Source organism: Chrysochloris asiatica, unplaced genomic scaffold (genome assembly GCF_000296735.1).
Source record: "Chrysochloris asiatica unplaced genomic scaffold, ChrAsi1.0 scaffold00043, whole genome shotgun sequence".
NCBI classification, from domain to species: domain Eukaryota; kingdom Metazoa; phylum Chordata; class Mammalia; order Afrosoricida; family Chrysochloridae; genus Chrysochloris; species Chrysochloris asiatica.
Genome location: NW_006408561.1, coordinates 8,706,722 through 8,722,960, shown reverse-complemented (window position 1 = coordinate 8,722,960; position 16,239 = coordinate 8,706,722). Strand labels below are relative to the sequence as shown.

General features: G+C 35.0%; 1 pseudogene; it reads right to left on the bottom strand.

The window, feature by feature from the left end:
* Positions 1-2,745: 2,745 nt before the first annotated feature.
* Positions 2,746-16,239, bottom strand: part of LOC102827388 — a 144,727-nt pseudogene continuing 131,233 nt past the window's right edge.

Below are 16,239 nucleotides of genomic sequence, written 5' to 3'. Positions count from 1 at the left end.
TTTGCTCTTCAACACTTTAAAAAGGTATTGTGCAGCAGATTTGCCTAATGCAATACGTCATTTGATCTCTTGACTGCTGCTTTTGTGAATGTTGATAGTTATTGCTGTTTGCTTGATTTATTTTTTTTCCATCCTTTCAGTCACTCTCTGTTTATTTACTGGTGCATTTAAACCATTGACATTCAGTTTAATTATTGATAGGTATAGATTAACTGATGTCATTATGTTAATTTTTGTGGTACTCTTTGTTCCTTTGTTCTGCATGCCTTCTTGTGCTGTGTTCATGCTTTTCGTGTTATTTCATGTCAGTTTCTTCTTAGATTGAATATTCCTTTTTTCTGCTTGTATCTTTATTTTAATGGTAAGTTGTTAAGTTTTCCCTGCATTTAAGACAGTCTATTGTATCTTACCATCTATTCGACCTCTTCTCCACCTGGATCTCTATTCCTATGTTTTTCCTTTCTTTGACATTGTTAATATTTTATCCTTTGGTTTGCCTCACAGTTCTTCAGAATTCATTTTTGTAATTTTGTTCCATTCTGGACTCCGCTATCTATTGAATGGTTCCTGGTGGTGTTGCTATATCTGTCAATGTCTGGTTGTTGTCTGTTCTTGCTAGTTTTCATTCCAAAGGACTCCCTTTAGGATGTTTTGAATTGCTGGATTGGCTTTGACAAAATCTCTTAGCTTCTGTTTATCCTGGAATGTTTTGATTACACCACCATATTTGATTGACAGTTTTGCTGGATAGATGATTCTTGGTTGCCATTCTTTTTTTTTTTTTTTCTTTTAGGGTTTTATATATGTCTCCTCATTGCCTTCTTGCCTGCATGATTTCTTTTGAGAAGTCAGAGCTTAATTTGATTTGTTTGCCTTTGTAGGTATCACTTCTCTTTTCCATGGCTGCTTTTAGGATTCTCTCCTTGTCTTTGATTTTGGAGAGCTTGATTATGATAAATCTTAGTGATTTTCTTTTGGGGAGTATACTTCCTGGGATTTGTTCATCTTCTTGAATGTTTATGTTCTCATCCTTCTAGATGTTTAGAAAATTTTCTTTCAAAAAGCTCTTTTACTATCTCTTCTATGGACTTCTGTAATTCTTCCTGTTCTGGAATGCCAATAATTCTAAAGTTATTACTCTTCCTGTTATCCAGCATGAATCTTAGACTTTCTTCATATTTTTTCATCCTTTTTTCTGCTTTCCCTCTATCTTAGCATTATTGAGTGGTTAGTCTTCCAGCTTGCTGGTTCTGGCTTTCATATCTTCCATTCTATTCCTTTGCCCTTTCAGTGTATTGTCCATTTCTGATATTTTATTATTAATTATCTGCACCTATTTTTGGAGATTTTGAATTGTTTCCAATGCCGTATCTATCATGTTTGATTGCTCCTATATCAATTTCCTGGCTTCTTCCTTATTTCCCTCCAACTCTTTTCAGAGCATTTGAATTTATTTCCATAACATTCTTTTGAATTCTTTCTCAGGCATATCTAGAGTCTGCACTTCTACTGGAAATTCTGTGTCTGCTTCCAGCTCATTTGTCTCTGTTATTAATATTATTATTATTATTTTTTTTTTCTATTTGGGACATGTGTTTAGATTTTAAAATGTGTATTCTTGAATATTTTCAGCTGTTATGTGGGTTTTTAATGGTTAAATGGAAGTATGTTGCTTTGTTGTTAAGCTTGCTGAGTGTCTCCTGGTGGATATGATCTCGAGATAGTCATCCCTAGTCACGTGTAATGCCTAGTAGTTGGTTTTTGGCTCTTGTCCAAATGGTGGGGTATTATAGGGTATGCTTGTAGCTTGGCTATATGGGCACAGTTGCTGTCTCTTATTGGGAAAGGTAGGGGAAGAATGGTCCAACCCCTGAGAGAAGAGTGAGGCCAAAATTACCAAAGATAGAAACAATATAAAAGTAGAGACAGAAACCACCAATCAAAAACAAATATAAAATTGTGATTGACACTGTCTATTGGCCTTTCTGTGCAGGCATGGATAAAGGGTCCTGCTCAGGTCAACTGTGGGGGAGGGTCTCATAGTCAATCATCATAAGAAAAAGCCTGTGGGTTTCCTCTCTGTGCTAGTGGGAAACTGTGGGTGCACACTTTTAGGTGAGTGTTCCTGCCCACCTGAAGGTGTATGAGCTGGGCAGTCAGGGCGTGATCAGAGTGAAGAGGAAAGATACATGAAAAATTAAAAGTGAAAGATGAGAAATAAGTCACACCCCTCTCTCCAACTGCATAGCTCTGTGGCTTCTAGTGCTGAGTCACTGCTTATGCTTGGCTGTGGTCCCGCCCTCTGGCCTGAGCATTTCTGGCTGGAGACCCCTGCAGCTGGATCAATTCAGAAATTACCAATTTGGTTTCCACAGGCAGATTTCTTCACAGATGGGCATTGGGAATCTAGCTCCCAGAATCTTAAGCATGATCCAAAGCTTCACAGCTGTTCTGTGGACTGTTTTTTCTCTGTTGTTTTGTTTTGTTTTGGTTTGGTTTGGTTTTAGCAGAGGATCTTTCAGTATCTGTCTCTGTGTACCCACCCCAAAACCAGAAGTCTTCCCTATAGTTATTTTTTAAAACCTTCATTTTTGGTCAGTATAAATGTTCTTTAATTATTTTTACACTTTTAATAGCATTTCGAGGTTTAATGTATCAGATTAAGATTACATTTTATAATTTAGTAATCTTAAATTTTTAATTCATTTTAATATGAAAGTAGAATTAAAAGTATGCTTATAAAAATTAATTTTCTTCTCTGATGTCTAGCTCTTCATCATTTGTTTGTTGATCCTTATGTAGCCGACAGGAAGATACCTGTCCTATTCCAGATACACATTTAGCTGACAGTGATCTCTGAAGTTGAGAATTTGTATTTGCTCTTATAATATCTAATTGAGATGAATATCTGGTGGATACAGAGAATTTCAGAAAACCTGTACATCTTTTTCCTCATGAATCTTTTTGCTATTGTGGTAGGCAGCAGTGTTGACTGCTAAAGCTTTACCGTGAAATAACATTTCAATAGTGATAAATTCTTAAACTATAGTCTTTATAACCTTTATTTTCTATTTTTCAAAGTTGTCAATCATTTCCTCCAGATGACATGTTGTTCAGGTAGCATCCATTGTGGCTCTTGGCAATTCAGTTTCTGGCTGCAAAAATAACATGTCGATCAGATGGGTTTCATTGGCATGTCCTTTCTAACTGGGTTAACTGCTTAGCTTGTCAATTCCTTGCTGTTAATGCTGCCTTGAAGTCATCCTGCTTCATTTTTACAATGGTTCCATAAGCTTTCAAAGCTTCAGCTACTTTGGCTTCAAGTCTTTCAACCTCGGCTTGTCGATAATCCTGAAGTTTGGAAAATTTATCAACAAAGTTTTTCAGGCCCTGCTTTAAATTTGGGGTCTCTGTTTAGGCAGGCACATTGGTTTCTTTCACCAGGTGGTCTGCTTTGTTTCGCAGTCTGGCAGTTTTCTGCACATAAGCTGCAAAGATTTGGCATAGATCTCCAAAATGCTTCTCCACATTTTTGACAGTGTCTTTCAATTGTCTGGTTTGAGCTTCTGGGTTCTCCTGCTGCGCCTCAACATCTTGCCTCCAGCACAGCCAAGGCCCCAGGCAAAGACCCAATGACAGGGTTCAAAGGCGTCCAGGCGAGTGCTGGGGTGCAAGCCGCCCTCAAACCATATAGTTTTGTGATCTATTGGAATGATAGATCACATTTCAATGTGATTTTATCATTCCAATAAATATTGAAAATTGTTTCTCCTTCCACTTAGTTTCATATTTTGATATTTCTAGTCAAGTGCTATGAGATAAAAATATGGCAGTCTTTTTCTATAATTATGACAGTCTTAGAACTTTATGGGGCAGTTACACTCTTCCTATAGGCATGTTATGAGTCAACAAGTCAGTACTTGTCATATTGTTTATATACATTTTTCAATCGTTCTTTATGAATTGTAATTATTTTCATTATTTTTTTAAGTTTGATTTCTGCTTTATTCTGACTTAAATATTATGCACTATTATTTTACTCATTAATGTGGTAAATAATTAAAATAAATAAATCATTAATTTTAGTTAAAATAGTAATTACTGAATTTTCACACAAATGGCATGCATATTACTAAATTTTTGCCATCAATACCTTCTCACAAGGTATTTTTTTACTGAATTTTTTTCACAAGTTGCTGTAAAAATTTGGCTATAACATGCTTATGATAATATTTTGGCATGAGGATTCAGTTGGGAAAAAAATTATAGCTTGCATTATTTATGTAAAAATATGGTATATTGTTATTTTATTTTATATATCTTGTTATTCTATTCTAGTTTTTAATATAGGTTCTGATATCTATAAGGAACACTGGTAGTGCAACAGTTAAGCACTGTGCTGCTAATCAAAGGTTTGGTGGGTGGAACCCACCTAGCAGGTCTACAGGAAAAAGGCCTTGTAATCTGTTTCATGAAGACTACAAACTAGAAAATACTATGAGTAGGTTCATTTCATCACAAATGGTCCCTATGAGTCAAAAATCAACTCAATGTACATACCAACACCAAAATCAACAATATGTTTAGAAAAAAAATTTTTTTTCTCTTATTAATATTTTTGAGATTACTATAAATTTTCTCTTCTCTGTAAAATGTGTAATACTTTAAGCTATAAGGAAATCCCCTATGTATCTTATTTAAATTGATTAAAACTTAAGATACAATTTTTAAGATATTCAATTTTATTGTATTTTTTCAAAAACATGCAGATATGTACTATACACATGAAAAATTTCTTATATTTTTTCTATGAACTTTTTTATGTTATTTAACTATGAAATATCAAAAACTGTAAAAACAGTTAGAAACATAGAGTCTGTATATTCAAGAAATTTTCATCCCTTGAGGAATGGCATAGAAATAATGCAAATGTAAATAAATAAAGTCTAAGGTGATACAGGCTATATTAATCTATGTAACAGATATATAAAGTGCAGAAATGGCATTGTAGAATTGTAGACTATGGTATGATGTTAGATTTTGAAAATAGAATTATCTTATGCTGTTTTTATTCCATAATAATTTTGCAATACTTAGCAATTGTTTCAGTGTTTTATATCTCTTTTTTAAGTCCGATAAAAATAAGACAATAATGTATATACACTATGTGACATTAAGAAGAAAAGAGGAGAGAGTGAAGTTATTTATGATCGTTAATTTTATGTTTAAACTTGGTTGGGCCATAGTTCCTGGTTTTTGCTAACTGTTAGACTGATTGCTGTTCTATGATGTAATCTAATGGAATCATGTTTTATAATGTAATCCAAAGTAATATAATCTATCAACCACTTGAAAAGGAAATTTTCTTACTGTATGCTCTGCCCTGAGACTATAAATTGTCATTTTGGTAGACTGTTGGGAGCAACTTGAGCTGAAGGTCTCAGACTTTGGATTGGTTTAACCGAAGGATTGCAACTGAACACTTGTGGTCTAGAAAATCAGGCTGTTTCCAGGTCAAGTTGCTCCACTGAGGAACTTGCAGGGGTGCCTTAAGGGACAGGGAACTTGCAAGGTTTTTCCTTGTATGACCTTCAGTTCAAGTCAGCAAAGACATCTAGTTGCCCTATATCTGTCTCCTTAGCAACCACAAGTTACATTCTTCTGATGAAGTCCTGCTTACTGCTTGTATCAATAACAACAGATGTTTTTGTGCTCTTTCTTCCTTCTCCTAGCACCTCCTTTGATATATAATAAACATGCTGAATCTAGGTCTGAGTCACAGTATCTCCATCAGAGTGCTGTGTCTCACCTAGTATCAACTTCACTATTTTCATTTTGTAACTAGTGCCTTCTTTTTTTCTAATCTTCCGTCACCCCTACTCCGGTTTAATCTCTCTATGTGGGTCAAGAAGCATAGCAAATTGTTGGACATGACATTAGGCCAACTCCTACTTCTCTGATCATGTACTCTCCTATCACCTGACCTATACATTATAGGAGGGAAGCCTATAGAGGACTCCAGCCCACTACATACGCTATGGAATGAATATATTCCAGACTCAACTACACAATTTTGACTTGCCAGTCACCACTATCTCATGAGCCCTTGAAGTAAACCACTATTGTTTCTCTAGAAAGTCTGACTAAGATAGATGTTAAAGGGAAGTTGAAAGTACACTTGGTTCTTGTTGCTAAATTAAACATTTTGTTAAGCATTTGGATTTTATGACTATAAATTATTGACACAAAAACCATAGTTTCAGTGGTATGAGAGATGAAGTCAGAGTATTGTAGTGAGTATATAATGTATGGCAATTAGGAGAAAAAAACATGTTTACTTTTTTTTTCCCCCAGAAGCTTGATCATTAAAAAAATGATGGGCCATTTATACTATTTTGGGATAAAGAAAGTATTTTTAAAAATATGTCAAATGCACAAAACATAGAAAAAAGCAATATGATATACAAAATAAGTCATAGAAAATTTTAAAGATCCAAGCCACTTTTCAACACATATAATCAACAAAGGGTTAATTGGGACACATAAAGTCCCCTACTGCTTCTCAAAAATTGAAGTACTGATTTTTTTTTTTTTTTAACCTATTGTGAGTTGAATGATAGTTTATTGAGCAGATCATCAGTTTTAATTTCAACAAACCATACTCTTCATTTCATCTCAATGATTGGGATGCCTTCAATGTAATATCACTTATCTCACTTTCAAGTACTTCTTGTTTCCATTCCTCATTCTTTCTCACACATTCTCAATTTTGTCCTTGGGTGAATGCAGCCCTTTTGACTTTGAATCGTGTTCACACCTCACTAGTGTTGTTTTCCCATTATATACCTAGTTTTTGCTTGGGTGCAAATTGAGCCACAGAGATAATTTCAGTTCTAGATCTAAAGAGTGACTAAGGGTCATGGTCTCAGGGCTCTATTTGTCTTTATTTGTCCAGTAAGCCTGGTCTTTTTTAAATGATTTTGAGTTTTGTTCTACATTTTCTCCCATTTTGGCCTTCTAATGTGATCCCTTTAATAGAAGCTGGTTGTGGTGGCTGGACATTATCTATTATTTCTGCCCTTAGGGTCCTGGATACTGATGTTCATTAGTCCATTGGACTAATTAATTGTTTCCAAGCATCTTCCATATTTTGCAATCTTCTCTCCTCTGGACAGGGAGAGAGTAAAAATTGTACCTTTGATGCCCTCTCCTTGGCTTTTAAAGTACCAGACCATATATGTATATATATATATTTTTTTTTTTTTTCATCAAAGTAGGATGTAGAACATTGTCTTTGTATGCTATGTTATGTCAGTTGAATATGATGTCACCCAGACTATGATCCTGATCTCCTAGACTGAACAATTCATTACCTCAAGGTGGTTGGTAATGTCTAAGAAATTTTCATAAATTTGCCCTCTATATGCTACACCACAATCATGAATGTGTTATCAATAAAAATAAATATCCCTGTATAAATATCTTCTGTCAAACTTTTCTATATTTTTGGATATACTACCATTTTCCCTACTGCAATGTCAGAGGTTCAAACCCACCCACCAGGTGCTTCTTGGAAACCCTAAACAGGGTTGCTGTGTTGGAACTGACTCGATGGCACTTAACAACAACAGTATAGCATAAGGTACCAGTAAAGGCAATAATGAACACAATTTTTGGTGTTGCCTGCTCATGATAACAGTGTCCTCTGTAAAATCTGGAAACTCCACTTATGGCAGTGAAAAATAGGAATATGTAGGCTAGAAGTTCAAAGAAACAACAGAGGTGTCTAGAAATGTTGAGAGGGTCAGACAGGTGTATCATCAAACCTGAACCACCAAGCAGAAATCCTGTATTCTGCTGTGGGAGTCATGCCAAACGTCATCTCATCCTCATTGCCAGTTGTTTTATTGATCAGATGGAGTTTCTAAATTAGAGGATATCTGTAAAGTGGAGACTTAAAAAGTAATTATATTAAAATTTATTAAGAATCAAATGAGTCATGGCATACACGAAGCATATTGAGCTCTCAATAAATGTAAGCTACTATTGAATGTTTCTCTGCTATTCATAAGGTTTTCCATGACTAAATATTCAGAAGTAGTTCGCAACTCCTTTTTCCTAGTTTGTCTTCATCTTGAAGCTCACCTGAAACCTGTCCACCATGGGTGACCCTGCTGGTATTTAAAATACTGGTGGCATTACTTCCAGAATCACAGCAACTCACAAGTCATCACAGTATGACACACTGACGAGTAGTGGTAAATAAACAATAAATACCACTCTTATCAACAGAGAAAGGATTGAAGTTGTCAAGGACTTCATTCTTCTTGGATCAACTATCAATATTCATGGAAGCAGCAGGCAAGAGATCAAATGATGCATTGCATTAGAAAAAACTGCTGCACAAGACCTTTTTAAAGTATTGAACAGCAAAGATGTCAGCTTGAGGACTAAGGTGCGCCTGACCCAATCCATGGTATTTTCAATAACCTCATATGCATGGGAAAGTTAGGCAGTTAGTAAGGAAGACCATAAAATAATTGATGCTTTTGAGTTATGGTATTGGAGGAGAATGTTGCGAATGCCATGGGCTGCCAAAAGAACAAATATATGTGTGTTGGAAGAAGTGCAGCCAGAATGCTTCTTGGATGCCAAACTTCATCTTTCATACTTTAGACATATTGTCAAGAGGGACCAGTTGCTGGAGAAGGATATCATGTTTGGTAAGGTGGAAGGTCAGAGAAAAAGAGAAAGACCTCCAGCAAGATGGACTGGCAATATGGCAGCATCAAAGGGCTTAAGTGTGGCAACAGCTTTCAGGTTGGCCCAGAACCAGCCAGTGTTTCGTTCTGTTGTGCATAGGGTCACTATGAGTCGGTACTGACTCGATGGCACCTAACAACAACCACAATATTAATGGATGTTAGATTACAAGACTAATTCCATTGAGTTTAGGGTTACTATAAAATACTACTTTTACACTGTTTCTTTTTCTGGATAGAGAGTGGCTCTGTTGCCACAAAGTTGAAATTTAGACAAAATTATATTTTTGTTAAAGGGGATATCATAAAAACAATAACTGTGAAAAATCTCTTATGTTTCACAGGAAGTTTTCACTATCATGCTTTTTAAAATTATTCAGCAATTTTTTTTTTTTAAGCTTTCTTATATGCCAGGAACAGCACTGGAAGAGCTATATAGTAAGAACTGGACTAGTATCCATAAGATTGGCTCTTTAAGACCACCAGCCACTCCACAGGAAAAAGATGAGGCTTTCTGCCCCCATGAAAATTATACTCTCAGAACCATACATATAGATACTATGAGAACTTACTCAATGCCAGAAAACAACAACTATATTCTAGAACAGTCTGAGGTACTGAGGATGTACTCAGATATGTGAAAAAGCCATGTCAATTTCCTTCTTTAATGAAGTTTATATTTTAGTTAAGGGGGACAGCAATAAATAAAAAGATTATCATTTTATATACACATAATGAATACATTAAAATGTACAGAGTCCTTTGATATATACAGATGAGAGGAAAACTTAGCAAAATGACTTACAATATTTAATTTATAGACTCAAAGTTGAAAATAAGCAAAACAATATTTCAAATTATAATTTATTATCCCACAAATTATAGAAAGAAATATATACTCTCTAAATACAGTAAAGTGTTTTAACTTGAATAAATATTGTCATGGTAAAAAAAAAATTAGTCTTTTATGCTTCCTTTCATATGTATGTTTAATTTTTTAACCTTCAAAACAGTGAAAGCTTATACAGACCTATGGACAATGTTTGGAAATGATTAACTGACGTCATTGCACAGAATCCCTTATTCTTAACTGATAGTTGGTCACTTTCATGTAACATTCACTGAGCTGACCAGGGTGATAAACTATTTTTTCCTTTTTGCCTCAGGAGATCAAAGTCTTTTATAACAGTTATTAAACAGTCTGTCTTTCAACTTTGCCTTTTTTATTTTGAATATCTTTTTTTTTTTTTTTTAATTTGACCTTAATTGTATACTGTATCATTTGCCTTTCCCAACCTATGCTTAGTATCACTTCAACAACCACTAATACTAGTTGCTGGGATAGGTTTGACCCTACCTGGATCCAGAACATGAGAGCAGAGATTTTTTTTTGAAAAACTTGTACAAGAATCTAGCTTTTGAAGGTAATTGGGAAATAAGCTGATTTAGGGAAAGAGGTAGATAGATAATTCAGCAGCAGACAGGAGGTAATGACATGTGGAAGACACAGAGGTAGTATTTAATGAGTCGTGTATAGGAAATGAAAGAGAGATTTACTTGCCAGGGGGAAACAGAATTCAGATAACATTTTATCTTTCCCTTTTCTGTCTTCTACTCTCTGCTGAGAGTTTAAGAAGAGAGAAAGGAGAAGGAGAATAAGAAAAAAAAGTTATCCATGCATGTACAGTTCTGATTTTCTTTGAGACACAGTGTTCTAAATTAATTTCCTATGAGCAGAAACTTCCTTCATGTCCTCACAAAAGAACAAACTTTACATCGTCTGTGTTTTACACATTACTTGAGTATGACACAATCATTTTTTTTTTTTTTTTTGAGCTAGCTGTGGCAAGATTCTCCATTCTCGTTACATTAAAGAGGATTTGAGTGATTTACCTCTCATTGTTTAGATAGCACACAAGCACATAAGAGGCAGTTGGATTCTTTCTCTTAGGTTGAAGATGAAATTAATGTACTTGGTTTAGGATGGATATCACTTATATGTGTTATATTAACTATGACTGCTACGGGTGTCTCTGTTTCCTTAACTTCTATATGTTGTTGTTGTTATGTGCCGTGGAGTCGGTTCCGACTCATAGCGATCCTGTACAGGGTATACTTAGGGATTATACCCTTTCCCCCTCCTCAGTTGTGTATTTGGATATGCTTTGCATAAAACTAGGTAAGCAAAAAATAGCCAATGTTTAAATATTTAGTTTTCCAAAAAATTATTTCAGGAAAGAATAGTTCTTCTCTGAAGAGATCCAATTTTAAGTGAACTTGAAAAAAAGGAATAAAATATATTTACATTTATTCCTCTCCGACTCATATTCTCTTATTGAGTTAGGATTGATTATAAGACTTTTTAGGATTGCCCTACATTCCTTCTTTTGCTTTTCTGTACTATTTTTTATGTCCAAGTTTCTTGACTGTAGCAGTGTTTAACTAAAACTGACATCTTTTCTGTCATCTTTGGTAAATATTGCTTATAAACACAGGAAAAAAATATTTTTGTCAGAGCTAATATCCATTCATTTATGTTTCCCAGATAGAGCCTTTTTCTTTCCTTTATGGCTATGTTTCTTAAAAACAGTTTGCTATTTTTATGTAAGTAATTTTTTTCTCCTTGGGTAAATATATTGTTATAGAAGCTTATTCTGTTTTACAAATGAATTACTCTCCTACGCCTTTGTGATTGATACTAATGACTAGCATTTTTCTTTCCTTATGCTAATATCAAAACAGGAAACAAATACATGCAAATATATAAGTAAAATAAATAAAATATGAATAATTACAAGTGAAATTAATTTGTAAAACTAGCATGTAATGTAATTTTCTAATGGATGTATTGTTCTTGTATTGCACCCATCTGTATCATTCTCAAATGACTACATCTTTGTAATTCATTCTTCCTGGAATACATTTTCCATTCTTCAATACTTAATTTAAACATATATTTCCTCTGTGTTTGAGCTTAGATTTAAAATTGTATGGGAACATGCTTTGAGCCATTAAAGCTGGATCAATGATATTTTAGCTGTTTCCAAAACCCTGTGTGTTTTATTTTTCTTAGAAGTTATGAATCATTGTTTTAAAAAGAACACACTGTCATTGAGTTGACTTTGACTCATAGCAACACTAAATAGTTTCAGAGACTATACATCTTTACAGAAACAACCAACCTCATATTTCTCTAGTGTAGCTGCTATGGATTTGAACTACCAATCTTTCAGTAAGCAGTGTTTATCCTACAGTGCCACCAGTGCTCTGTTGTTGTAGTTTCAATAAAATATTCTAATTTTTAGTTAATATTATTCCATTATTAATCTGCTTTCATCTACATATTAAATCCTAGTCCTGGTGTGGTGCTGTGGGTTAATGCGCCAGACTGCAAAGCTGTTTGAGCTGCAAGGTTGGCAGTTCAAGCTCACCAGCTTCTCCTTGGAAACCCTATACAGGACCGCTATGGGTTGGAACAGACTTGATGGCACTTAAAAACAACATTTAACCTATTTAATGCATTCCTTAAGTAAAATGGTCAATGCAATTTGACTTTAAGTGAAGAATACAATAAAAAAGTTTAAACTAGAATTTAATAAGTAGTTGCAAGCAGATTAATAATGGATTTGCATTAATTACTACCATAGCAACTATATATGGTGACTGTTGTTGTTGTTAAGTGCTGTCGAGTTGGTTTCAACTCATAGCTACCCTTTGTAGAGTGTCCAAGGGGTGGCTGATAGGATTGAACTGCAAATCTTGCAGTTACTTGTTCAGTGCCTATTCTACAGCACCACATCAGGAGATAGTTAATATAATTAGCCCACCATCACCATCAGTTGCCTTCCACTCAATTCTGTTATGTGGTTATGTAGCGCTGATAGGAACCAATGCTAAATAAATGAAGAAAATATAGTCAAGTTCCTCCACTGGGAATTTGCTGATATCTGATGCTATTTAGGAGACAAGAAAGAAAAACACTAACATAGATGTCAGAAGAGACTCTGAATTTTGCTCTACAGCGTAGAGATGTTAAAGTAAATGAAGAAATGAGGAGGTACAGTAGCTGAACAGAAAATTTCAAAGGTCAACATGAGAAGACAAAGTCAAATATTACAACAAAATGTACAAAGACCTGTAGTTAGAAAACCAAAAGGGAAGTGAACTTGCTCAGCATTTCTCAAGATGATGGACTGAAGAAAAAATTCAAGTCTTGACTTACACTATAAGGATTCACTGGGCAAATTATTGAATGACGCAGTAAGCTTAAAAAAAAGATGGAAGGAAAGCAAAGAATCATTCTACCAAAAGGAAATGGTCGATGTACAACTATTTCAAGAGGTAGCATATGATCATCAAGAGCCAATGATACTGAAGGCAGAAGTCCAAAGTGCATTGCAGTCATTGGCAAAGAACAAAGCACCAGGAATTGATGGAATATAAATTGAAACCTTTCAACAAAGTGAGGCAGCACTGGAGGCACTCATTCATCTATGCCAAAAAACTTTGAAAGACAACTACCTAGTCAACTGATTGGACAAGATCCATATTTCTGCCCATTCTAAAGAGAGTTGACCCAAGGGAATGTGGAAATCATCAGACAATATCATTGATATCCCATGTGAGTAAAGTGTTACTAAAGACTATACAGAAATGACTGCAGCCATGCATTGACAAAGAAGTACCACAGTTTCAAGAGTAATTGCTGGATCATAAGGTATTTCTGTTTCCAACCTTCTGAGGAAGTGCCATAATGTTTTCCAGTGTGGTTGGAACATTTTGCATTCCCACCAGCAATGTAGGTGGGTCCCACCCAATCTTTCCACATCCTCACAAGCATTTATTGCCTTCTGCTTTTTTGAACTTTACTGTTTTTGCGGATGTAAGATGATGTCTCATTGATGTTTTGATTTGTATCTTTCTAAGGAGCTCTGGTAGTGTAGTGGTTACGAATGGGGCTGCTAACCTCAAGGTCGGCAGTTTGAAACTACCAGCCGTTCCGCAGGAGAAAGCTGAGGCGCTCTGCTCCCTCGGAAACCCTGTGCAGGGTCACTATGAGTCGGAACCAACTCCATGGTACTTAACAACAACAACAACAATGGCTAATGGACCGCGCAGTGTTTCATTCTGGTGCGCATAGGATCGCTATGAGTTGGTGCTGACTCAATGGCACCTAACAACAACAACAACAATGGCTAATGGAAGTCCTGGTGTGGCGCTGTAGGTTAATGTGCTAGACTGCAAAGCCGTTTGAACTGCAAGGTAGGCGATTCAAGCTTACCAGCTGCTCCTCAGAAACCCCCAGGGTCGCTATGGGTCGAAACCGACTCCATAGCACTTAACAACAAAAATGGCTAATGATCGTGAACATTCTTTCATAAATTTGTTGGCTAAGCAAATGTCTTCTTGCTGAAGTGTTTATACATGTCCTGTGCCCATTTTCATTTGGGTTGTCTTTTTCTTATAGAGGTGCTGTCTTTTCCTATAGATTTTAGAAATTAATCCCTTGTCTGATATGTCACTGCAAAATATGTTTTTCCCATTCTGTGGGCTCCCTTTATACTCTGTTGGTGAAATATTTTGATGCACGTTAGTTTCTAATTTTTAGTATGTCCCAATCATTGATTTTGTCTTCTTTGGTTTGTACAATTCTCACAATGTTGGGTAGACTGTGTGTACTCTGTACTGGATTTAAGGGTAAATTGCTCCCTATTTTTTCATTGATGAGCCCTTTAATTCTGAGATTCACATTTAGGTCTCTAATACATGTTGAGTTTTTGTGTTTTTTTTGTATATGGTGTGAGATAAAGGTCTTTTTTCAATTTTTTGGCGGATCAGTTTCCAGTTTGCCAGTACTATCTGTTGAAGAGACTATCTGCTCTCCATTCAATGTACTTTGGACATTTGTCAAAGATCATTTGGCCGCATATGGATGGGTTAATTTATGGATTCTCAATTCTGTTCTGTTGATCTCTGTATCTTTCTTTGTACCACTACTAGGCTGTTTGACCACTGTAGTCATGTAGTGAATTTTTATTTCAGGGAGTGAGAGGCCTCTACTTTGGTTATTCTTACTAAGGAGTGCTTTGCTCATCTAGGGTCTCTTTCCTTTCCATGCAAAGTTTACAATATTTTTTCCATCTCTTTAAAGAATGTCTTTGGAATCTGGATTGGGATTACATTACATCTGTAGATTGCTTTAGGTAGTATTGACATTGTCACAATGCTAACTCTTCCTATATAGGAACATGGTATATTTTTTCCATTTTTGTTTCTTTTAGTAGTGTTTTGTAGTTTTCTTTGTATAGGTCTTTTGTTTCTCTGGTTATATTTATTCCTAAATATTTCATCTTTTGGGCATCTGTTGTAAATGGTGTTCCTTCCCTAATTTCCTTTTCAGTGCTGTTGTTATTAACATAGTGAAATTTGGTTGATTTTCGTATGCTGATCTTTTATGCTGTCACTGTGCTGAATCTTCCAATGAGTTTTAGTAGTGTTTTTGTTGAGTTTTTGTGTTTTTTTTATATATAGGATCATCTGCAAACAGAGAGAGTTTTACTGCTTCTTTGCCAATTTGGAGGCCTTTAATTTCTCTATCTTGCCTTATAGCTCTGTCTAAGACTTCCAACACAATATTGAATAGGAGTGGTGATAAAGGGCATCCTTGTCTGCTTCCTGTTCACAAAGAAAAGCTTTCTGCTGGTTTTTAATATATGCTTTTAATTATATTCAGCAATTTCCCTTTAATTCCTTTTGTTTTTATCAGGAATAGATGTTGACTTTTTAATAAAAATGTCTCAAAAGATATGATCATGTGGTTCTTTCCCTCTTTTTTTTTTTTTTTTTTTGTCTTAGTAATATGGTGGATTACATTGATTGTTTTTCTAATATATAATCTTCCTTACATCTCTGATATGAATCCCGCTTGGTCATGATGTATTATTTTTCTGATGTGTTGTTGAATTATGTTGTCTAGGATTTTGTTGAAAACTTTTTCATCTATATTCATGAGGGATATTGGCCTATAATTTTATTTTTTAGTGATGTCTGGGGTTTTTTTTGTTTGGGTATGAGGGTTATGCTTGCTTCATAAATTGTATTAGGATGTTTTCCATCCTTTTCTACATTCTGGAATAGTTTAATTCGAATTGGTGATAGCTCTTCCTTGAATGCTCTGTAAAACTCACCAGTGAAGCCATCTGGACATGGATTATTTTTGGTTAGGAGCTCTTTCACGACCTGATCAATGTCTTCTTTTATTATTAATCTCTTCACTCTGTGTAAATTTAGATAGGTAATGTTTCTCTAAAATTTTATCAATCTCCTCTAGATTTTCAAATTTTGGAGACCAACTCTTTGTAGTAATCTGTTATAATCATTTTTGTTTCTATTGGTTCTGTTGTGACATCCCCGTGTTGTTTCTGTCTTATGTGTGTCTTCTCTCTCTTTTCTTTTGTTAGATTTTCCAACGGTTTGT